This window comes from Pan paniscus, chromosome 12 (genome assembly GCF_029289425.2).
Source record: "Pan paniscus chromosome 12, NHGRI_mPanPan1-v2.0_pri, whole genome shotgun sequence".
In the NCBI taxonomy this organism is placed as follows: domain Eukaryota; kingdom Metazoa; phylum Chordata; class Mammalia; order Primates; family Hominidae; genus Pan; species Pan paniscus.
This window is the reverse complement of record NC_073261.2, coordinates 116184894-116208904: the sequence shown is the minus strand read 5'-3', so window position 1 is coordinate 116208904 and position 24011 is coordinate 116184894. Positions and strand designations below refer to the sequence as shown.

The following is a 24011-nucleotide window of genomic DNA, read 5'->3' as shown; positions in this document are numbered from 1 at the left end:
CCGTCTAATTGGGTCAGCCCTCTCTGAGGGCTCACACCCACTCTTCCGACACAGCAGAGCCTTATCTGCCCTTGGCCCAGAGAATGCTTCCAGTTCCTTCACTCCAGCCACACCGGCAGCACTTCCCGGTTTAAAACGCAGATTTCATCATCCCACTCTCTTCTGCCTCCCCAACCCCACCAAACCTTGGTTTGTTCTCTTAACGCAGTAAGTGCTTCTGATACCTACTATGTGCCTTGGACCAAGCTGGGGTCTGAGAAGGTTGGGCCCAGGCATCCTCCCTACCTGTGCAGAGTTTAAGGTCTTGGGCTGGGGGTTGTATGTGGGGTACCTATCAAATAAGACCAGGGAGCGTGAAGTGCTACGGAGGGGAGCTCCTACCCCAGTATAGGGGGCTCCCTGGAGAAGCACCCTCTAAGCTGATACCTGGGAGAGTTGGGGGTGCAGGGGAGGGGTTGGAGTTGGGGCTGGATTGTTCGATGCCTTTCTTCTGTCTCACCCAGACTTCCTTATCTGCTAAACTCCTACTCATTTTTGTTTTAATTAATACCAAGATAGAATTTATCTCTCATAAAGCATGCCCATTCTAAGTGTACAGTTTAATGATTTTCAGTAAATTAATAGAGTTCATAGCCATTACCACAATCCAGTTTTGGAACATATCCATCACCCCAGAAAGATCCCTCTTTTGTACAAACTCCCTGTCCCCATCCTCAAGCCGCCAGTCCCCCACAGATTTGCTTTCTGTCTCTAGATTTGCCTTTTCTTTCTATGTTTCTTAGTGTGTTTTCATAGGTTCGGCCCAAGAGCTGTTTCATTTGGGCCTTCCTAGAGTCTTCTAGTTAGAATCAATTTATCCCCCAGCACCGACGAAGTGAGCTGGGTGCTTGGCCATCCCGCTGCTAGATGGCGAGCTCTCTTACCTGCCTCTCCTGCCTGCACCTGGCACAGCACTGGCACCTACAGAATACCCAAGGTGTGTTGGCTGGACCAGCTGAAGTTGTGTTCCTCACATTTCTTTTGTATAACTCCTGAGTATCTAGCAGAGTGTTGGGATTTAAAATATAGGGCATGTATTGATGTGTCAGGCGATGTGAGCCCTGCTACATACATACATTAACCTGTTTCATCAAGAACTTGTGAGGCAAATGGCAAATCAAAAACAAAAACAAAAAAAAACAAAACAAAACAAATCTATTTTCTAAGCTAGGCACAGTGGCTCTTGTCTGTAGTTCCAGCTACTAGGGGGCGCTGAGGTGGGAGGATTGCTTGAAATCAGGGATTTGAGCCTGGGCAATATTGTGAGACCCTGCTTCTTAACAAACTTTTTTTTTTTTGAGATAGGGTCTTGCTCTGTTGCCCAGGCTGGAGTGCAGTGATGTGATCCCAGCTCACTGCAGCCTTGAACTCCTGGGCCCAAGCAATCCCCCTGCCATAGTCTCCTGAGTAGCTAGGACTACAGGTACACACCACCATGCCTGCTGATTTTTAAATTTTTTGTGGAGACGAGGTCTTGCTATGTTGCCCAGACTGGTCTTGAGCTCCCGGGCTCAAATAATCCTCCAGCCTTGGCCTCTCAAAGTGCTGGAATTATAAGTGTGAACTACTGTGCCTCAGCCCAAGCCATTTTTCTAAATGAAAAAACTGAGGAGGCCCAGAGCAAATAAGTAGCCCAAGGGCATCAGCAGAAAGTAGAAGGATCAAGAATTAAACGAGGTCATTTTCTCTTCCGCCCTTGTTTTGGTAGTAATGATATGCCCTTTTATGGCCTTGCCTGGGCTGGTGTTCAGATTTTCCTGTATGAGTCTTGTCATCCCTTCCTAAGCCATGGAAGCTCCTTCTAGGTCATGAGTGCTGTGTGACACATGTTCACACAGTGTTGCCCCAGTACCTACCTAGTCCACAACTGAACAGGTAGAGATGGTTCAAGCAATGTGTGTGTGTAGAGAGGTCTCCTGGTAAATAGAAGGGGCTGGGGGAGGGCGTTGAATGCAGTTGTGCTGTGGCCTTGGGTGGCTTGGTGCATTTCTGATGCGTTTCTCACCTTGGATCATTTTCACTCTTTGAGGAAGAGAGCAGAGGATGAGATGCCATTTGACAGATGCACAAACCAAGACACAGAAATTGTATGCCCATTGTACACCAGGTAGATCACAAATGACCGTTCTCTCCCGTGGTTGTAGAGAACTCTCATGGTGGACAGAAACCATGAAAGAAATCATGGTGGAAAGAACCAAGACATTCTTGAATCAGGGTATTAGAACCTCATTTGCAAAATACCTTGGAAAGATCAGGGACACTGGGGTTTGAATTGTAGTCTTTGCTCTGTTGTTTATTGGCTGGTGATGGTCTCTGAATCTGTTTGCTCATGTGCAGAAAGGGGTTTTAGGCTGAGCTCAGATATTGACAGGAACTACAGTTCAAACCCAGGTCTGCAGATGTGGCAGACTGGGTTTGAACTGTAGTCTTTGCTCTGTTGTTTACTGGCTGGTGATGTTCTCTGAGTCTGTTTGGTCATGTGCAGAAAGGGTTTCTAGGCGCAGCTCAGACGTAGATGGGAACGCAGGTGAGTCTGGCTGGTCACGTGTGGAATAAGTGGTGGTGGCTGCCATTACTCTTTAAGCATTCTTGGATCTAGTACCTCCTCTGCCACTGAGTACAGAATTCCTTTTCAAATTCGGGCTTATGAGGCATGTTTTGATCCAGGCTGTCGTAGCAAGGGATTTGATGCTGGAGTCTGTGACTGCTGTGTGTGTGGAGGCTTCCGGAAGGCAGCCAGTGCTGGTTACTGCTTGGAGCTTGGGGAGCTGCCATTTTGGATTGTCCTAGCCTCATGCCTTCTGAGAAGCATCTGTCAGGGTCCCTGATGCACCTATAGAGACCCTGAGCTTGGTGGTAGGGGTTGCACAGAGAGAGCTGCAGGTTGTTCCTCAGGCATAACGAGGCCCGGAGCTGGTGGTCCCCTCCCTCTGTGAGTGTGTGCAGAGCATGGATCGGGTCTGGGAGTGTTCGTGCTGGCAGGCCAGAGGAGGACTGCTGGGCACACTTGCAGAATCGCGGTTCTGTACAGCAGTGTGTATCGACTGCAGCGTTCTTTTTCTCTAGCAGCAAAATGCTCGGCTCTCTGCCTTCTTTCTGTGCATTTAACAGACCTTTCCAGAGAGCAGAATTGATGACAGCGCCAACTCCTCCCTTTCACTCCCATCTTTTCTATTTGCTGCCCTGTAATCAATTTTTGGAGAGAAGTGAGAACCTCTCAAAATCGATCACCTATGTTGAAAAAAAATCATTTTTAACATCACGCAGTTTTCCGTGTTTACTGTGTGTGGCTGGAGACACTCCTGGCAGAATGAGCGTGGGATGTAGGAGGTCCAGAAAAGCCCCAGCTTCAGGGGCTGAGATAGGGCCGTGGGTGGCAGAACTGGTTGTCCCCCCACCCCCCAATCCTTCAGCAGTGGTTGAGGTGTGCTTTATTAGAAACTCTTCAGTCATGCAGTTTGGAGCCCGTGCTGGTGATGCAGCCTGGATGCCTGGCAGGGGCTTAGCCTCCAGGGGTGGGACATGAGATGTGGCTGCCGTGGCTTCTCTGTGTCTTTCTTCCCAGCGAGTAAAGGTAGACACAGGGCTCTGGCAGGTGCTAAGGCCCTGCTTGCCTTCATGCTGGAATGTTGGCAGGTACAATTTACTCTTATTTCTTAGGAGGTGCTTTTCCCTCTTCTTTCTGAAGACATCCAGGGATAAAGAATTGCTGCTTTTATGAGCAGATGTTCTTGGTGATATGCTATTACCTTATCTAAAAACAATATGGCCTGGCTGATTATTCTCAGAGCTCATTGTAAGGTGAAAGGTTATGCATTTGAGAATTATTTTCACAGTGTGGGTGGGAGTGGGGGGAGAAGATGTAGAGCACAGGTAAGGAATTCCAGGTTTTGGGGCCAGGGATCGCCAAGCAGTGTAAAGGGCTCACTGTGGCCTGTAGCTCCTTACCCCTGTGGTTTGTGCTGGGCCAGTTGCTGGCTCCCCAAAACCATTATCACCATTATCATTATCACTATCATATCCATCACCTCACCATCATTATGACTGACATCATCACTTTTCTCCATCACCATCATCACCATCATCACTATCATCCCCATCCCCATCATCATCATTACCATCATCATTGCTGTCGCTATCATCATCATCATTCCATTCATCACCATTCATCATCACTGTCATCATCACCATCATCATCACTGTCATCACCATCACCACCACCATCATCACCATCGCCATCATCACTGTTATCATCACCATTCATCATCACTGTCATCATCATCGTCATCACTATCATCCCCACCATCACCACCATCATTATCACCATTCTCCATCACCATCATCACTATCATCCTCACCATCATCACCATTCTCCATCACCATCATCATCATCACTATCATCCCCACCATCATCACCATCACCATCATCATCACTGTCATCATCAACATCCATCATCACTGTCATCACCATCATGATCACTATCATTACCATCACCATCACCACCATTATCACTGTCATCATCACCTTTCTCCATCACCATCATCATCATCATCATATCATCCTCATCCCCATCATCGTCACTATCATCATTATCACCATCATCACCATCACCATCATCATTACTGTCATCATCACCATTCACGTCACTATCATCACTGTCATTATCACCATCATCATCACCACCACCATCACCATCATCACTGTCATCCCCATCCTCATCATCATCATCACTATCATCATCATCACCATCACCACCATTGCCATCACCATCACCATCATTATCACTGTCATCATCACCTTTCTCCATCACCATCATCATCATCATCACTATCATCCCCATCCCCATCATCATCACCATCACCACCATCATTGCTGTCATCACCATTCACCATCACTGTCATCATCACCATCATCGTCATTATCATCATTGTCACCATCATCACCATCACCGTCATCATCACCATTCATCATCACTGTCATCACTGTCATTATCACTATCATCATCACCACCACCACCATCACCATCACTATCATCGTCATCATCATCACTGTCACCACCATCACCATCACTGTCACCGACATCATGGTGCTTCTCAACCTTTGGGCTGCTTTGGGTCGTGCTTGACATGGCACATTCCTGGTGAGTTAGCTGTTCTTTGGGGGTTTTCTACTGTTGGTGTGGTGATTAGGGTAGTCAGGACAGGATGAGTATAGGCATAGAGAACCCAAGTGGATGATGGTGGAGTGTGATTCTTCTGAAAGGGTCTTCATGAGAACCACTGATCTAGAAGATTCTGGGAGAATCTCACGTATTCTTTCAGGCCCAGGAGTAAGCCAGTGTTACCTGCTCTGTGGAGCTCTCCTTTGTCCCTCCAGGGAGGACAAATTCTGGCTGGAGCCTGACCTTACTGCTTGTCCACCTCTCCCAGGGTGGTAGGCCACTTTAGGTAGGACCCTGTGGATTTCTCCTTGGTGACCCCCGCATTCTGGGCACAGAACCTGGAACACAATGTCTGCCCAGATGTGTGACTGAACAACCCCCCAATTCCTTAACTGTAGGATGGCGGCTGCCTTCATTAGAATCTTAACACCTTGCCTGAGGGCTGGCTTTGCAGGTCTGAGTGGCTAGGTCAGGGCACTGCTAGTGTTTTCTATGTTTGTAGTCAATTGGTGAGAGTTTGTTTCACGCATTTGTTAAAACTGTGGGACAGTGGTCTGGAAGCCAACAAGGCTTTAGGGTTGGCAGAGTGACTCCCATCCCATCATTGATGTCTGGCTTTGACTTGGCATGGGAGACATTGCCTCTCCAGATCTCAGTTCTCTCGTTTGACAAATGGGGCTTAGGGTTGAACAGCCTCTAAATCCTCTGTCAGCTCTGCAATTCAGGAAAGATGTTTAAAAATGCATACTTGCGTTGTAGGTACATCCAACATAGAGCAAAGAGAGAATTTTCCTAGCTAAATTGACTGCAAAAAAATGAAACCTCTTGGGCCGGGCGTGGTGGCTCATGCCTGTAATCCCAGCACTTTGGGAGGCTGAGGCGGGCAAATTACGAAGTCAGGAGTTCAAGACCAGCCTGGCCAACATGGTGAAACCCCGTCTCTACTAAAAGTATAAAAATTAGCTGGGCTTGGTGGCGGGCGCCTGTAATCCCAGCTACTCGGGAGGCTGAGGCAGGAGAATTGCTTCAACCCGGGAGGCAGAGGTTGCAGTGAGCTGAGAGATCTGAGCCACTACACTCCAGCCTGGGTGACAGAGCAAGACTCCGTCTCAGGGAAAAAAAAAAAAAGAATCCTCTTATAATATGCAGGCATCTTAGCAACTGCCATCTTAAGAGGCAGCATTATGATTCAGAAGAAACTGATAACATTGAGGAATACATTTGTGGAGCACAGATTAGGAGAGATTGGTGCAGGGGTGGGGGGTGGCAGGAAGATATTAAGGTTGGAATTTAGGGAGGTGAGCTCTGTGGGTTGGTTTCATGCATCCAGCTCACCATTCAACCTTTCCTGTTAACTTCCTATATTAAGGAGGCTGAGATTAAGAAGACAGGGACTTGTGGCGTAAGGGCGAGACAGACATAGAGGTGAGTGACTGCAGTGGGATATTCACTGTGGGAGCATTGAAGGTTGGCAGTCAGCTAGGTTCTTAGGCTGTAGATCGGGGGCCTTATTTAGAAGCTGTTTACTGTTCCCTTAAGAGGATCCTCTAGCAAGAAAAACCACTGCTAGGGTTGTTGCTTTCCTCATTATAATGATGTCTTTATGTCTTAGGAGGTGATAGTACTGATTATTTAAGAAACTGATCAGCCAAACTTCTTAACTAATTGTGAATTAGAGAAAAGTCAGAAGTAGGGAGTATTATAGAGATAAGTAATTGTATTATTTTCAGACAAAAGTATATGTAGTAATGTAAACTACTGACCAGATTTTGCTTCAAATTGGTTTTTTAAAATGAATTGCTAAGAATTATTTGAAATTAGCACATTAGCAGTAATAAGATAGTAGATATTAGATAGATTAGATTGGGATAGTAGGTAGTAGATGTAGGTATAAAGAGACTGAAAATCAGCTGTTTAAACATTTTTCCCAAATGTGGGGCTAGGAAGCAAGATAAAGAATTATGCAGGCCGGGCGCGGTGGCTTATGTCTGTAATCCCAGCACTTTGGGAGGCCGAGGCGGGTGGATCATGAAGTCAGGAGATCGAGACCATCCTGGCCAACACGGTGAAACCCCGTCTCTACTAAAAATACAAAAAAAATTAGCCGGGCGTGGTGGCGGGTGCCTGTAGTCCCAGCCGCACGGGAGGCTGAGGCAGGAGAATAGGGTGAACCCAGGAGGTGGAGCTTGCAGTGAGCCGAGATCGCGCCACTGCACTCCAGCCTGGGCGACAGAGTGAGACTCCGTCTCAAAAAAAAAAAAAGAATTATGCAGACAGTTTCCTTTCATTTATGTTTGGACGGGGAAGAAAGTCAGAGAAAATAGATGGGAAGGAAACATATCTAAATGTTAACGGTGGTTGTATTCCATGGGATCATGGGTCTTTCTTGATTTTTCATGTTTTGCCACATTCTAAATTTTCACCAGTGGGCATTTATTATTTTTGCAATTAGACAGAAAAGAGCCCCCAGGAGGAACTCCAAATACCCATCCTTTATTTACCCTCTTAATTTGCTTACCAAACTTTCTTGTTATGGTCAGACTGGTGGAATCCATAATTTCCATACTTGTGATTATTTAAATTAATGGAAATTTATCATAATCCCTTATTAAAATTTGTTTGCTGCACTGAAATTCAACACTGAGCAAATCTGTTACCTGGGACATAAAGAAAAACATTCAGTCCGCGTGCGGTGGCTCATGCCTGTAATCCCAGCACTTTGGGAGGCTGAGGCAGGCGGATCACTTGAGGTCAGGAGGTCGAGACCAGCCTGGCCAACATGGTGAAACCCCATCTCTACTAAAAATACAAATATTAGCTGGGCATGGTGGCTCACGCCTGTAGTGCCAGCTACTCGGGAGGCTGACACATGAGAATTGCTTGAACCCAGGAGGTGGAGGTTGCACTGACCTGAGATCAGGCCACTGCACTCCAGCCTGGACAACAGAGTGAGACTTGCTCTCAAAAAAAAAACAACATCCAGAGTCTTCCAGGAAATTCACTGTTTCAGTGTGGCATAGTGTAGAGTTTGTTTATTATCTAGAATATGGTTTTTCTTTTTTGTGTTCTTGAACTTGGGCGTTCACTTCGTTTGTTGACCTGGAAGGAGCCATCTCGGCGCCTGCTGTTTGAACCTTGGGTATTTTAATGAAGTGGTTTGATGTCCTGATACTACCAGCCCCTGCTGTTGCTTTTCATGGCCCTGGCTTTTCCAGGAATAATCTCCTTACTGTTTGTCATTCTAATATGTTTCAGCTCCCTTTTTGAAAATAACTTTTTCTGCTTCCCTTCCCTGCCCATTCTTCATGACCCCCAGAGAATGGGCCTGCTGGTCTCTAGCCTCTGTGAATTGGAAGACTCCTGGCGATGATCCTTCTTTCTCTCTCTGTGACTCAGACGGTTGACGTTGGGTTGACCGTATTTCTTTGCTGGCTGGTAAGCAGGGCCACTTCAGCCCTTGTGAGGGCCATGCCTGACTTTCAATGGCTTCCCTCCAAAGGCTTCTTAGGCCGTTACTCCCCATCGTTTTTCAGAGGTTTAATCTGTTTGAGTCCAGGATATTGAGTCAGCAGTGGAAAGTTATGAAGATGAGGCCAGCCATCAGAAAAATTGGCTAATATGAAAGATTAATTCCAGGGTGAACAAAGGAGAGGGATGCTGGGGCCGGGCTGCCTCCCCAGGCAAATCACATCACTGTAAAATCCGAGAAACCAGAGGTTGCCTTCGCTACTCACTCAGTGGCTGCTTGCTGTTTCTTGGATTAGATATTGAAAGAATCCCATCTTTATAGTCTACTGTTCATATTTATGGTCTGGAGAAGAAAATGTAATTTTCAGCAAAATTCTATCACGTCTGGTAAATAATTTCAGGATCTTTACCTGTGATACCACATTAAAAAAAATTCGTATGGCTTCAGCATTCAGAAATTGTTCTTTTCAAACTCTGGGCCCTCGGGTTATTACAAGATTTAACACAGAGGCAGGAAGCCTGCTCGCCTATCACTGGAGACAGGTAGGTTGCTATGGAGACCAGGTGTGTGTCCCTGCGGTTTCCTGGGTATCCCAGTTGTCCTAGAAAAGAAATCAGCTTACTTTATGTGATATTTCTGCAATAGTGTGTGTGAATTAAGTTTTTCTAAACACAGATCAGATGTTTTTGTTGACTTACAGTGTGATTTCTGACATAATTTTGTCCTCGGTTTTGTTTTGCTTAATTATGAATCCTACATAACCCTACCTTTTCCTATCAGAAGCACTTCCATGCATCAAGACCCCCTATCCAAAACAGCCACAACAACTTCACCAACAAAATCTCTTAAAGCTAGAGATGCCTGCTTTGGTGTGAATGATGATTACCCCTTAAAATAATTCAACAATTTTTTTTTTTTTTTGAGTCAGGGTCTCAGTCTGCCTCTCAGGCTGGAGTGCAGCGGCGTGATCTCGGTTCACTGCATCCTGTGCCTCCTGGGTTCGAGCAATTCTCCTGCCTCAACCTCCTGAGTAGCTGGGAGTAGCGGGATGCACCACCATGCCTGGCTAATTTTTGTATTTTTAGCAGAGACGGGGTTTCACCAGGTTGGCCAGGCTAGTCTCAAACTCCTGACCTCAGGTGATCCACCCACCTTGGCTTCCCAAAGTGCTGGGATTACAGGTGTGAACCACCATGGTCGGCCTCAACAATTATTATATATGGTTTGCCAGATCCTGGCCTGGGCGCTGGGGATGCAAGATAGAGCAAGACCACCGGAGGCCCTGCCCTGGCGGAGCTTGTATTAGGGTCGTGATCCTAGACCACATGAAGCCCACAAGGGGGCCCTGGGCTGACCCGTTCCTGGCTCACATTCACTTTCAGCCACAGCTAAGCCTTGGGGCCTGGAACCTCTCTTGTTGTCCCCATGGGACGAGTGGGCACATGCCTCTTTGGATGGACAATAACATCATCTGTTTTTGTTTGATGCGTTATTATTCAGAGGCATTTTTCAGAATGGAGAACAGTGCCTTATCAGTCTGCTTCTGATAATTTTATACATGAAAAAAATCCTATTTGTGCATATTCTTGGGTCTCTCCCCATTTCTAAAGGCAGTCAACTTGGTGGTTGGCTGTAAAAAGCTCTTTACACTTCCTAGGACTTGTCAAATATTGACAAGTCTTTCTCCTTTCATCCAGTTCAGCACCAGCATCCTCAAACTCACTGAAACAGAGCATCCCACAATGGCAGCCATTGTAGGCCCCAGGTGGGTATCCTACTCCTCCACCCCCGCCCCAGACTCCCCCAACCCCAGCTCGCACCTGCAGAAGTTACGTCTTTGCAGTTATTTCAGGAGAAAAAGGCGGCCACTCTTTCTCTCCCTTCTTTGGGTTTGTGGTCAGCAAGGGTCTACTGCAGTCCCGGTGCCGGACAGCCTGTTTTGCCCATGCTTGTTAACTGATGGGGTCCTCAAGTGGCCTTGTGACAGGCCTGATAAGGCTGCACATGGGTGTGGATAGAGTTGATGACAGCTCCGGACATTGGCGATGTGAGGAAAGTGACAGACTCCAGCCTCCATGTGCAGCCGGTGATTGGCTGGGTGGGCTCGGTTGTCTAGTGGCAAAGGATGCTGTGATCTGAATGAGAAAACAAACCTCAGGCCCCAAGTGCCACGGGCTTAGAGACTTGAGAGGAGGTGCTTGCAACTCCATCTGGGAGGCTAAGGGCAGCCAAGAGCTGCTGTCTTGAGGCTGACCCACTCCCTTGCAGTGTAATGGGTAGTGAACAGGCCATCCTTTTTAAAGGAAAATAAGTGCCTCCCTATGGACTCTGTTCCTATCCTGCTACCCTCCCTGAAGCTTGAATAGCACCCACCCGTGCCTTCTCCATGCCGGCCCTTGGGTCTGCCGGGACCACTGCCATGCTTTTGATGGACACGGCCTTGTAGCGTCTATATCCTCATCTGTGAAATGGGAATTCCACAGCCTCCCTTTCGCAGGCTGCTTGTCATAGTTGCCATTAAACCTCTCCTAAACTCTAAAGTGCTGTATCAATGTAAGGACCATCATCAACATCATTGTCGTCCTCATCGTGAGTCTTTCCAAATTCACCTCCTGCTGCCCCAGCACGGGAGTGTCTGAAACTGCAGGTTTCCTTGATGGGTTCCTGGGGCTTCCCTTGTGGAAATTTGAGTTCTGAGCCTTCTGCACTTTTCCATCCCCCAGTCTGGAGTCAACCTGTATTTTTCATTTTCCCTCTGCAAGATGTCAGCCCATAGGAGAGGCCTGGAGGCTTGCAGGGGAAATGGGACCATGTTTGAAGCAAGCCCCCGTGCCTGTGGGAGCATGCAGCCTCCTCCGTCTTTTTGTCTGCCAGGCAGGGGAGCAATTTGCCGTTATGTACCGGGCAGTCTGGGAGCTGGACTCTCAGATGAAAAATGCTTGTTCAAGCACAGACAGCCAGGCATGGCTCAAATCAGAGCATCGATTTAGCAAGCAGCTCTGCTCAAATAGCCAGCTGTGTGATCACCTTTTCAGGGGATGATAGGCTGACGGGCAGGTGGGGTGGGGTGGGCAGACTAATACAGGGACCCTGTGTTTGGGAGCCTCTGTTTAAGCAGAGACCGGGCCTGGAGAGAGAATCCCTGGGTAGGGAAAGGTGCTCTCACATTAGTGGGTTCCACCTGGCCCCTTGGTGGAGCTCCCATTCATTCATTCATTCACTCATTCACTCATTCATTCACATTGTGTCTACTATGTGCCAGTCTCTGTGCTAAGAGAGTGATCCAAGCAGAAGGTCTGAAATCCTCAGGGATTCGTTTCCCAGCCGACTTATGCCTTGCTAAGTGGAGCAGGTTCTGGGCTGCAGGGGACTGACTCCCTGCTGCAGGTCTGGGTCTTGAATTAAGGGAGAAAGACAATGCCCATCTTCTTCTTGGTTCCGTCATTTGAGGAGAGGAGCATTTGCTTCTTGCCAACCTGCCTGCCTGGGAGGCCCTCTTGCTCCTGCAGCCCCCCGAGTCCCCTTTGCAGCTCCCAGTCCTGCTTGGGGTTGCCTCCTCCAAGAAGCCTCCTGGGCTAGCTCAGGCATCCTGTGGTGGCACTGCTGGGCCACTGATGCCTGAGCTCCTATGGCCTGGCTGTCTGCAGGGCTTCAGTCCTGGCCTTTCACTTCCCAGACATGAGTCTTATCTTTCCACTTGGTTAGGGCCTCCCCACGGACGTGGACGGATATGGTTTGGATTTGTGTCCCCACCCAAATCTCATGTCGAATTGTAATCTCCAGTGTTGGAGGAGGAGCCTGGTGGGGGGTGATTGGATCATGGGGGCAGAGTTCCTCTTGCTGTTCTCATGATAGTGAGTGAGTTCTCACGAGATCTGGTTGTTTGAAAGTGTGAAGCACCTCCCCCTGCTCTCCCTTCTGCTCCAGCCATGTAGGACGTGCCTGCTGTCCCTTCTGACGTGATTGTAGGTTTCCCGAGGCCTCCCCAGCCATGCTTCCTGTGCAGTATGTGGAACCGTGAGCCAATTAAACCTCTTTTCTTTATAAATTACCCAGTCTCAGGTAGTTCTTTATAGCAGTGCGAGAACTGACAGGGACCGTGTGTTTGGGAGCCTCTGTTTAAGCAGAGACCGGGCCTGGAGAGAGAATCCCTGGGGAGGGAAAGCTGCTCTCACATCAGTGGGCTCCACCTGGCACCTTGGTGGAGCTCCCATTCATTCATTCATTCATTCATTCACTCACTCATTCATTCACATAGTACCTAGTGTATGTGCCAGTCTCTGTGCTAAGAGAATGATCTAGGCAGAAGACCTGCCCGCTCAGGGCTTCTGTTTCTAGCTAGGAGCAACAACAGTAAACTAAATAAGTAGATTATATTGTATAATATAGTAATACTTAGAAGGTGATGAGACTGTGGAAAACAATACATTAGTGAAGAGGGTGAGGGTATTGGATGGAGGAGCGTGAGTGTATTAGGCCGTTCCACATTGTTATAAAGAAATACCTGAGACAGGGTCGTTAATAAAGAAAAGAGGTTTAATTGTCTCACGGTTCTTCAGGCTGTACAGGAAGCATGGTGCTGGCATCTGCTCAACTTCTAAGGTGGCCTTGAGAAGCTACAATCATGGCGGAAGGTGACGGGGGAGCAGGCACGTCACATGGAGAAAGCAGAAGCAAGAGAGAGAAAAATGCGAGGTGCCACACACTTTTAAACAACCAGATCTTGTGAGAACTCACTATCTCGAGGACAGAACCAAGGGGATGGTGAGAAACCATTCATGAGAAATCCACCCACATGATCCAATCGTCTCCCACCAGGCCTCATCCCCAACTCTGGGGATTACAATTCAACATGAGATTTGGGTGAGACATCCAAGCCGTATCAGTGAGAGATGCAATTTTTTTTTTCAGGGGAAACTGTTGTTGTTGTTGTTTTAATAAGATATAATTTACATACCATATACCATGAAAGTCGCCATTTAAAAATGTACAATTCAGTTGCTTTTAGTATACTGGCAAAGTTGAGCACCAGTAGCTACTAATTTCAGAACATTTTCATCACCCCAGAAAAAAATCTCATAGCCATTAGCAGTCACTCCTCAATCTCCTCGTGTCCTAGGCCCTGGAAACCAATAATTTACTTTGGGTGTCTCTGGATTTGCCCCTTCTGGACATTTTATATCAAGGAAATCATGCAATATGAGGCCTTTTGCATCTGGCTTCCTTTACCAAGCACAATGTTTTCATGCACCGCCAATGCTGCGTGTGTATCTGTACTGCATGCCTGTAGATGGCGGAATAATATTCCAATATATGGATAGACCACATTTTGTTTATCCATTCATCTGTTGATGAACATTTGGGCTGTTTTCACTTTTGGCTATTCTGAACAATGCTGCGAGGAACAAGTTTTTTTTGTACAAGCGTGCAAGTTTTTTGTGGACGTATGTTTTCATTTCTCTTAGGCAAATAGAGAGACACAATTTTATTTTTTATTTATTTTATTTTTTATTTTTTTAGAGACAAGGTCTTGCTCTGTTGCCCAGGCTGAAGTGCAGTGGCGCCATCATAGCTCTCTGTAGCCTGCAACTCTATGGATTACATGTTCCTCCTGCCTCAGCCTCTTGAGTTGCTGGGACTACAGGCATACCCCATCATTCCTGGATAATTTTTAAATGTTTAGTAGAGATGAGTTCTCACTAGATTGCCCAAATTCGTCTTGAACTCCTGGGCTTAAGTGATCCTCCCAAGTTAGCCTTATAAAGTGCTGGGATTAGAGGCATGAACCACTGCACCCAGCCACAGTTTTAAATAGGGTGGTCAGAGAAGGCCTCATGAGAAGGTGACATCTGAGCAAAGACTTGAAGAAAATAAGGGCAGAAGCCACACGAAAACCCCAGCAGGACAGCAGGTGCAAGGGAACAGCAAGTGCAAGGTTGCTTCCACCAAGGGGCTGGAAAATGAAAGGCTTGACTTCACCAGCTGCCTCCCAACCAAGGGTCCCAGTGAGTTTAGGCCTCACTGGCCCTTTCTGGCTGAGGGGCAGCCTGCTGGGAGGGGTTTCCCTTTCTGAATAAAGAGTCAAAGTCCCAAGACAGATGATTTTTGACCCATGCATCTTCTTCCTGCCTGGAAAGCAGATGTGATTCCTGGAGATGGGGCAGCTGTTCTGTGGCCATGAGGTTGAAATCCATGTGCTAAAGACAGTAGAGCAGAAGAAGACTGGGACCTTGATGGCATTCTTGAGCTACCGCCTGAACCTTGGATCTCCTGCACCTGAACTTTGCTCTGTGACACAAAGAAGACCCTTTCTTATCTAAGCCACTCTTATCTAAGCCACCGCTTGGGTGTGTACGTTTTATGTCGTTTGCAGCCAAATGCATTCCTCATTGATGGAATGTCCAACTTTGTCCCCAAGTCCCCCAGATAGAGCCCTGGGGGCTCTTGACAGACAGACAGCAGGCAAGCCTGGGACACACGCTGGCCCCTTCTGCTTTCCTGTCCTTCCATCGTGTTAAGCTGGTCTCTCAGGTGGGCATCAGGATTCAGCTATCCCAGGCTGACCCTGAGGTCCACCATGACTGTGCTGCAGCCACCACCACTGGCCGCTTCATGGCGTGTTTCCAGCACAACTCTCTGACCTGGCTCCCCCGGTTCCCCAGACGCGTTCCCCACGGAGTCCCAGCATGTATGCATGGGGTCACGGTGCTCCACGCTCTCAACCGTTGGTTGCAGGTTCCCGTCCAGCCTCTCAAGCTGGCTGCTCCCCCTTCTCAGTTGTCCCCCGTGCCCCTTGTACCCTAACTTCAGTGTTAGAGCACCTTTCAGGGGGAATGGCGTAAAAAAGCCTTCCTTTCCAGTAGACAGAGTGCCCTGGCCAGCAGAGGCCAAACACATTCCCATTCAGCTTTGTTTCATGCTGGATCTGGCCCCAGGCCTGCACCTGGCCCTGGCAGTGGGCGCACGTTAGGTGGGATTGTAAAGACAACGGGTGACTGAGGCAGTTACAGGTGTCAGCCCCAGATGAGGCTCCCCAGCCTGTACCCTTTACCCTGGAGCTGGCCCCATCTCTCACAGCCCAGTGGTGTACTACCTTAGGTAAGCACCAGTCGCGCCTCACTCTAATGAAAATAATAAAAGCTCAAATGACCAGCACTGTCCTACTGCTTTATACGCATGACCTCAGGTAATGAGAGTTAGCCCACATCCATTCATTCCACAAATATTTATGGAGTGCCTACTGTATGCCAGGGATTCTTCCAGGCTCTGGGGAGACATTTAAAAAACAATAACAACAACAACAAAAATCCGCGTCTTGTCGGAACTTTCATATACACTTCCACTGGCTACTTCATGGAAACATCTGGAACATCTGATTTTTCTAGTCTTCCCATTATTAAATGTGGCACAAGAACGTAGTCTAAAGGATGTACTTCACCATGCAAAAGCTCTTGTCATTTCAGAAAAGGAAGGAGAATTAAGTAAAATGTACTTCAAGAAAGTCAGTTAAGAATTTTTCCAGTTAATGAAAATTTAAAATGATTGGCTTTCATCTTGCTGTTTTCCAGGGTCCCACTATTAAGAACTCACTCATCCTGTTGTTATTAAGGGCGAAACCCAGACATTTCCTTATGTAAAAGCCAATTAAAATAAATTAAATGCAAATACTGTTTCGTTGTCATGTCAGTTTTGAGAACCGGATCAATCAGAGGTTGTGGAAATGCCAAAGTTGTTAAGGCTGTGGTTACCATGACAACAGCTCTATTGAGTAAGTGGTCTGTTATTTGGGAATTCTTCCTTAGGTCAGGCTACTGATTTCATTTCTCAGGGAAGGGGACGGAGTTCTCTGGAGTCAGGTCTGGGGCCAGGAGACCTGGTGAGCAAAAACTGGGGTTCAGCCAGAACTACCAGTTTTGTGACCATGGGAGACAGTCCCTTCCCCTTTTGCCTCAGTTTCCTCGCTTTGGGGATAGCCATTGCACAGCTGTGAGTATATTGTGGCCATTCAGCACTTCTCAAAAGTTGCTGCACTGCTCAAAAATTTTGGGGATTCCTGATTTGCCGGCTGGTTTTCAGCCTATGTTTTGGGGAAATGCAAATGATAGGAAACCACCCCTGATCCTGCCTTACCGGTTCTAGCAGACCTTTGGTGAAACTGGGAGTTCTTGGGTCATCTTGGCTAGTGGCTAGTGAATACCTGCTGGGGGAGGGGGTGTTTGCTTTGCTTTGTGTTGGGGGTGGGGTTGTTGGTTTTTACATTTTGTTTGCAATATTGGGTTTGCTGGTTTTTGTGGGTTTTTTTTTTTTTTTTTTTTTTTTTTGAGACAGTCTCGCTCTGTCACCCAGGCTGGAGTGCAGTGGCATGATCTTGGCTCACTGCAATCTCCACCTCCCAGGTTCAAGTGATTCTCCTGCCTCAGCCTCCCGAGTAGCTGGGATTGCAGGCCTGCACCATGTGGGCCCAGCAATTTTTTTTTTTTTTTGTATTTTTAGTAGAGACAGGGTTTCTCCATGTTGGCCAGACTGGTGTTGAACTCCTGACCTCAAGTGATCCACCCACCTTGGCCTCCCAAAGTGTTGGGATTACAGGCATGAGCCACTGTGCCCAGCCGGGTTGCTGTTTTAGTTGGTTTTTGATTTTAGAGAGAGGGTCTCACTCTGTGGCCCAGGCTGGAGCACACTGGTGCCGTCGGAGCACACTGGTGCCGTCAAAGCTCACTGCAGCCTTGGCCCCCTGGGCTCAGGCGATCCTCCCGACATCGTAATTATATTTTTGCAGGGTTTTCAGTTCACAGGCGTGCTCTCCCACATCCCCATTTAAGTTTACTTATTTTTCAGCCCCAGCCTCTGAGGCTATCATTATTTTACAGACGAGAACACCGGGACTCAGAGGGTGATTTGTCCCTAGTCTCAGGGCTCCAAGGCGGCAGTGCCAGCGTTGGTGGGGGTCCTCAGTGCCAGGCCAGGGTGCCACTGTTCTCCCTGTGCCTCTCTGCTTGTCCCCACTACCTGCTTCTGCAGAGGCCTGCTTAGAGCAGGTTTCCAGCAACCTTCCTCGCCAGCATCCTGCTGAGCAGGCCCTGGAGGGCGGTTTCCCTGCTTCCCCACACCGGGCCAGAGCTGCCTTGATATTTATTTCAGGGCATCCCTGCAGAGGGAACTGCTAATGCAGTCATGGCTTTAAGACGTCACAAGCCACAGGTGCAGGTGCATCATCTTAAACATCTGCCTTCCTGGCTGGGAGAAGCCCGGGAGCACCTGCTGCAGGTGTCTTTGCACCTCGGTCCTGCTGGTCCCAGGCCCAGCTACGGCCAATTAGCACCTCTGTTGGGCCCCATGGCCATTTCCTTGCTGCATGGGAGCCGCTGGCCTTTTTCCACTGTGTGGGGGGAAAGTTGTTGGGAAATGAGGAAGCAGTTGGGGATTTAAAAACTTTCTGCAGGAAACAGGCTGTTGGGTTAACATTTAAGCCACTGAACAGTCATGGAGTGTTTGCTTGGAAGTGAGGCCCACGAGGCTGCAGAGGGCCATGAGATTCAAGGATGGTGTTCGTCAGGCCCATCCGTCATCCTCTCTGGGCTCGACACCATCTCAGGGTACTCATGCCTGTTAGGTGCTTGGTGAACAAAGGCATCCCAGACAGAATCAACCCAGAAGGAAGAGGGGTGGGTGGTAAACGTTCGTTAACTTAGCCATGTTCTCTTAGGATTTCTTCTCAAAATAAGGGCAGATGGGAGATCTCCCTGCCTCAAGGGGTCCCTGGCCAAGGGGCTACAGGCAGATATTGCCCAGTCAGCCCCAGTGAGGTGACAGAAGGCGGGAGGTGGCTTCAGTGTGTTTGAAGGAGGCTGGCATCACAGGTTCTAAAGCAGATGGCAGGAGCCCTGTGGCTGGGCCTGCTTCAGAACCTTGGCTGGCTGCTCCTTGGGGGTGAGGTGGGGGCAGGCAGTGTTGGCTGGAGACTTCGGCGGGGGAATTGGCCACCTGGGGTGCGTGCTGGCCTGCCTGCCTTCCACTTCCGTGCCATGAGCCCCTCGTTCTCAGCTGTGAAGGTAGGTGAGGCTGCCCTGCACCACCCAGCAGACTGGGTTAAGGTGGGAATCAAAGGAGAGGAGGTGTTCAGCTGGCTGGAGACCTGCTGAGCCCCTTGCATGAGGAGGGATTTCTGTCCAGCGCCCCTGGTCCTCAAGCTCCTCCTCAGCAGCGTTCATGAGCAGAGGGTGTGGCTGTGATTGGTCCCTTTGGGCAGAATCTGAGAGTGCCCCCTTCTCCCTCCCTGTGCATTTGAAAGTTGGCTGGTGCTCGCTGACAGATGCCAAGGCTCCCGTTTGGCAGCTGGCCATGGCAGCCGCTTGTCCTCCACTCTCCCTAGATTTTGGCTGAGCTGGGCCCCTGCTGTGCCCCACATGCCCCGGCTCTTTGTCTCGGTTGTCCCTTTGGCTCAGCTCTGGGTGCCGGCTCCTTGGAAGCCCTTTGTTACCCAACCAGAGTGAACTCCTTCTCCCAGGTGGCCAGAGCATGTTGAGGTGACCCTGACTTTCTTCTGTGGGTCCTACATTTTAGGGGGGAGTACAAGTGCCTCTTCACTGCAGCATCTCCTAAGGAAGTGAGCCTGTGGGGAGGTCTCTGATGCTACTGGGAATCCAGCTTCACCTTCCCCCAACTCCTGGGATTTGCAGCCACAGCTAAGAGTGGGAGAACTTTGCCTTGTTTGCATTGCTCCAGATCGTGTTAAACAGAATTTCAAAACATGCATTTTGTAGGTAGTAGTTCTGTCATCCAGAACGTGTAAAGTAACTCTCTAGGTAGCTGTTATGGATGGCCTGCAGGAAGGATCATACCAGTTACTTCTTTTGAGCCCCCTGCTGAGTGGCTAGCGTCAGGTGGGGGATTAGACTCTGGTTCTTTGCTTCCTGGCCCTGTGAGCCCCAGGCAAGTCAGTTAACTTCTTGGAGCCTCAGTTTCCTGACATGCAAATCATACTGACCTGGTAAGGCTATTGTCAGGATTATATGAGCTATTATATACTAAAGTATATTATATCATACTTTATAGAGCGTAGTATATATTCAAGTAACTGTATTTGTGTTAGTTCCTTTATTTTGTTAACATGGGGATCAATGGCTTTTTTTTTCTGATTTGATTTTTATTTTAAGACTAGGATGGGAACCAATTTTCCATAGTCATCTGTGGGTATAAGTACTCTTACCTTCAGCCAGGACTTAATTTTGGCCAAGAGCCTTGGCTTATTCCAGCAGAGAGTGGAGTTATTTAGAGCCAAACTGTAGGGGACTGAATTCTCTGGGTAGCACTTTCTGCAGACAGTGGTAACGTTAATGACTTACTGCATATACATTCATAAGTGGGTGATTTATGGTTAGCCCCGGATCCATAACTTTTCATTTCCTGACTGATATATCAGAAGCTTCATGTATAAAGGCGCATTAGATTTAGTAAGTGTAAAAGACTTAAGTTGAGGTCATTTCTGTCCACAAGCTGTTCATGGTGTAGCTGTTCATGTAGCTCAGCTGTGGGAATGGCCTGGCCCTATGTGATGTGGAAAGACAGCCAAGGGGGACAGTGGCACATGCCTGTGGCACTTGGTTCTGTGTGTGGTCTCCTTTGTATCCCCAGGAACTCTCTGCAATAGGCAGGTGATGGCCAGGATCTCATTTTACAGGGGAGGACACTGAGGCCCAGAGAGGTTAAGTGACTTGTCTGAGGGTTAACAGCTCCTGGGTGGCAGGATTTACATTGGCGCTCAGATGCATCTGAACCCCAACCTGGAGTGGTGCCAGCACAGAGCAGGTGTTCAGTAATGTTTGCTGACCTATGTGATGGTTAATATCATGTGTCAGCCTGACTGAGCCAAGGGATGCCCAGGTAGCTGGTAAAGCATAATTTCAAGTTGTGTCTGGGAGGGAGTTTCTGGAAGAGACTGGCACACTGAGTAAGGATCTGCCCTCACCAGTGTGGGTGGATATCATCCAATCATTGAGAACCCAGCTAGAACAAAAATGTAGAGAAAGAGTGAATGTGCTCTCTCTGCTTGAGCTGGGACACCCACCTTCTGCTGCTCTTGGACATGGAGCTCCCGGTTCTCAGGCCTCTGGGCTTGAGCTGGAGTGACTCCACCGGCTCTCCTGAGTCTCCAGCTTGCAGACAGTAGGTCTTGCGACTCTTCAGCCTCCATAATAACATGAACCAATTCCTCATAATACATTTCTGTCTGTTTATTTCTATATATTTATTGGCTCTGTTTCTCTGAAGAACCCTGACTAATACTTCCCCATCTGAACTTTCTCAGCCCCTTTTGTTCAACATGTGGGGGGTTGCTGGGGAAGCTAATTAGAATACAGGTTCCTGCTGACACCCCACCCCCACTCCCTTCCTTCATCAAGATCACTAGTGGTGAGGCTTTAAATGCCTGTAAGCTGCCTCAGGGGTTCTTCCTAAATTAAATTAAATTTTTAATTTTAATTACTTAATTTTTTTGAGATGGGATCTTGCCATGTTGCCCAGGCTAGTCTCCAACTCCTGGGCTCAAGTGTCCTCCTGCCTCGGCCTCCCAAAGTGCTAGGATTACAGATGTGAGCCGCCACTGTTGGTCTCTAGGGGTTCTTATGCACCTAGAATTTAGAGACTCCTTGCTCCAAGCTTCATTGAATCTTTCCTGAACAGTCTTGTGATAGGCAGGATAACTCCCACCCCTCAGAGGCTCACATCTGAATCCCTGGGACCTGCGGATATGTTGCCTTATACGGTAAAGGGCTTTGCTATGTGATGAAGATTGAGGACCTTGAGGTGGGGACAGTATCCTGGATTACCAGGGTGTAGTCACTGTATTCATGTAAGTCCATAAAAGTAAGGAACCTGTCCCAGCTGCAGTGAGCCCGAGGGAGGTGTGACTCTGGAAGAAGACGCAGAGATGAAACACTGCTGGCTCTGCTGACAGGAATGGCTTTGAGCCAGAGTGTGTTGGCCTGCAGAGGCTGGAAAAGGCAAGGGAACAGATCACCCTTAGGGCCCCCAGAGGAACCAGCCCTACTGACACAGTCCCCGTGGGACCTGTGTCCACAGACAGAACTGTATGAAAACATGATTGTGGTGTGTAAGCCACTAGGTTGATTTGTTACAGCAGTGACACCAGGCTTTGTCTCGGCTTTTGACTTTTCCTCCAGTGTGATCCCTTCCCCTGCTTCTGACCCGTGGATCCCAGCCCTGCCCAGGCCCAGATCCTGGGCTCCAGGTGGGCCTGGGTTGGGGCTCCCAGCTGCAGGAATGCAAAGTTCATGGTTCTACAAAGTGCTTTGAGGTGACGTTGGTCACATCAGCTCGGCCTCAGATTTGCTGCTTTTTTTCTAAAGAAGAGACAGCTCCAGGCCCTGCCTGACTGACCTAGTTGGGGATGCAGGCCGAGGCCATATCGAGCAGGGTAAGGTTCCAAGAATCTGGCTTTAGGATTAGTCGGGCCACATGGAAGGAGTTCCTGGTCTCGTGACACCTGCACAAATGGTCTTCAGCCCTCAAAACACTTCCTGTTATTTAAATCTTGGTCCTTTGATTTTTTTTTTTTCCTTTTAGAGACTCTGCACAATTTATGTGGCAAGCTAGAGATGCTTTCTTTTTCAGAGCGGCCTTTATGCTGTGTTCGGGGCTGTCTGTCGGCGCCACAGGGAATGGGGGCTGGTGAGTCGTGCTCAGAAGGTCCCAGTCTAGATGCTTCTGACACGGACAAAAGGAGAATTCCTGACTGTTTGGTGGATGTTTGCAATTCCCAGAATGCTTATTCTTATTTAGTCCTCATAGGAGAGTGGCGAAGGGCAGCAGCTTTGGAGCAAGGGCCACCCTGCCCCTCCCCACCAAGCCCTGAGTCGTCTAACCCTCCCGGTGTATTAGTCCTCTCTGGCTGCTGGAACACGGGGCCATAGTCTGGGTGCCTTAAACAACAGGAATTCTTTTTTTTTACAGTATTGGAGGCTGATGTCTGAGACAGGGTGGCGGCAGGGTTGGTGTCACCCGAGGCCTCTCTCCTCGGCTCCGTGTAGCCCTTTCTCCCTATGTTCTCACACGGCCATCCCTCCGAGTGTGTCTGAGTCCCAGTCTCCTTGTGAGGACACCAGCCCTAGATCAGGAGCCACGCAGTGACCTCATTTTACCTTCATGACCTCTTCAAAGTCCCTGTGTCCAAATACAGTCACATCTGGAGGTAGTAAGGATTGGGGCTTCCACATAGGGGTTTTGTGGGGGACACACTCAGTCCACGTTAACTCACTTCCTGCCCACAGCAGGGGCTCTCTAAGTCAGCATGTCTCCGAGTGCGGACCCCGATCATCTTTGTGAGAATGCAGGTTCCCAGGCCCACACCATGCTGGTTGAGTCAGAGCTTCTGGGTGCAGCCTGGGGGTGCAGCAAGCCCACCCCTGCATTCGGAGAGCCTTAGTGGGAAGCCTGTTGCTTGTGCCTCCTTTGCAGCCCCGGCCTCTCCAATTCTCTGTGTCTTGCCATGTTGGCTGCTTCCTCATCCCGCCTCTCGCTCCATCTCGTGGCCTCCCATCTGCTCTCCCAGCTGCGGGAGCGGTTTCTCTAAGCCTCGCAAGTGACCGCACCCTCTTACTGCATGCGGGCCTTGCCAAGAGCCTGCAGAGTGCGGGGCAGGCTCTGGGGACAGCCTGGACTCTCCTGCCTGCCCCCAGGTGCCCCCGGCCCAGCCGCAGGGTGCTGGCTGCCTGTTACTCAACACGTCCGCCTCTCCTGCCTCCTGAGCCCACAGGCGCCCTTCCTGTCACCCGAGCGCCCTCTCCTTCCTCACCTCGCCACCTACGCATCGTCACCCCTCCTCCTGCGTTTCCTCCTGTCTCCCCGGGGAGCTCGGAGTTCTGCAGGCACAGGGCTGGCTCCTTTCTTCATGTCCCTTGTCCCACAGGACACCGTTTCTGAAGCCAGGAGACACTCAGGAAACCTTGCTGGTGGAACGGATGCAGCAATGAGGTTTTCTGGGGCAGGAACTCCCTCCCAGGAGCTTTTCCAGGGCCAAGCGCTGGCTGGTGGTGGAGCTGCGCTGAAGTCAGTGTGTGCTTTGGGCCCAGCTGCACTGTGCCCGGGGTCCGGGGATGGGTGTGAGGCTGTCTGCCCCCCACTGCACGCCCGGCTGTCAGGGGCATCTGTCTCTTCCCCCCCATGCATCTTTCTCCCTGTCTGGCGTGGTGTTTCTAGTCTTTTGTGGATGGGGACATAAACAAGCCGCCATCAACTGCTTGGTGACATTGGCCAATCCTGTGGTGGCCCCAGCTGGGCTTGCTGCCTGTGTGTGGTGAGGGTGCCCTTCTTGTCACCCGTTG

The 24011-nt window shown here is 49.1% G+C and overlaps 1 protein-coding gene across 10 annotated transcripts in view; it reads left to right on the top strand.

The window, feature by feature from the left end:
- Positions 1–24011, top strand: part of HPCAL1 (hippocalcin like 1) — a 292220-nt gene that overhangs the window by 168697 nt on the left and 99512 nt on the right. The window contains exon 1 of one of the 10 annotated variants that reach the window (XM_057301347.2): positions 2548–2566. The exons of 8 other annotated variants lie outside the window; for them this stretch is intronic. The gene's annotated coding sequence lies outside the window, so the exon portion shown is untranslated. Of the gene's footprint in view, positions 1–2547; positions 2567–3656; positions 3676–24011 lie in introns of those variants that run through there. One more of the 10 variants, XM_057301345.2, reaches the window with a different exon arrangement.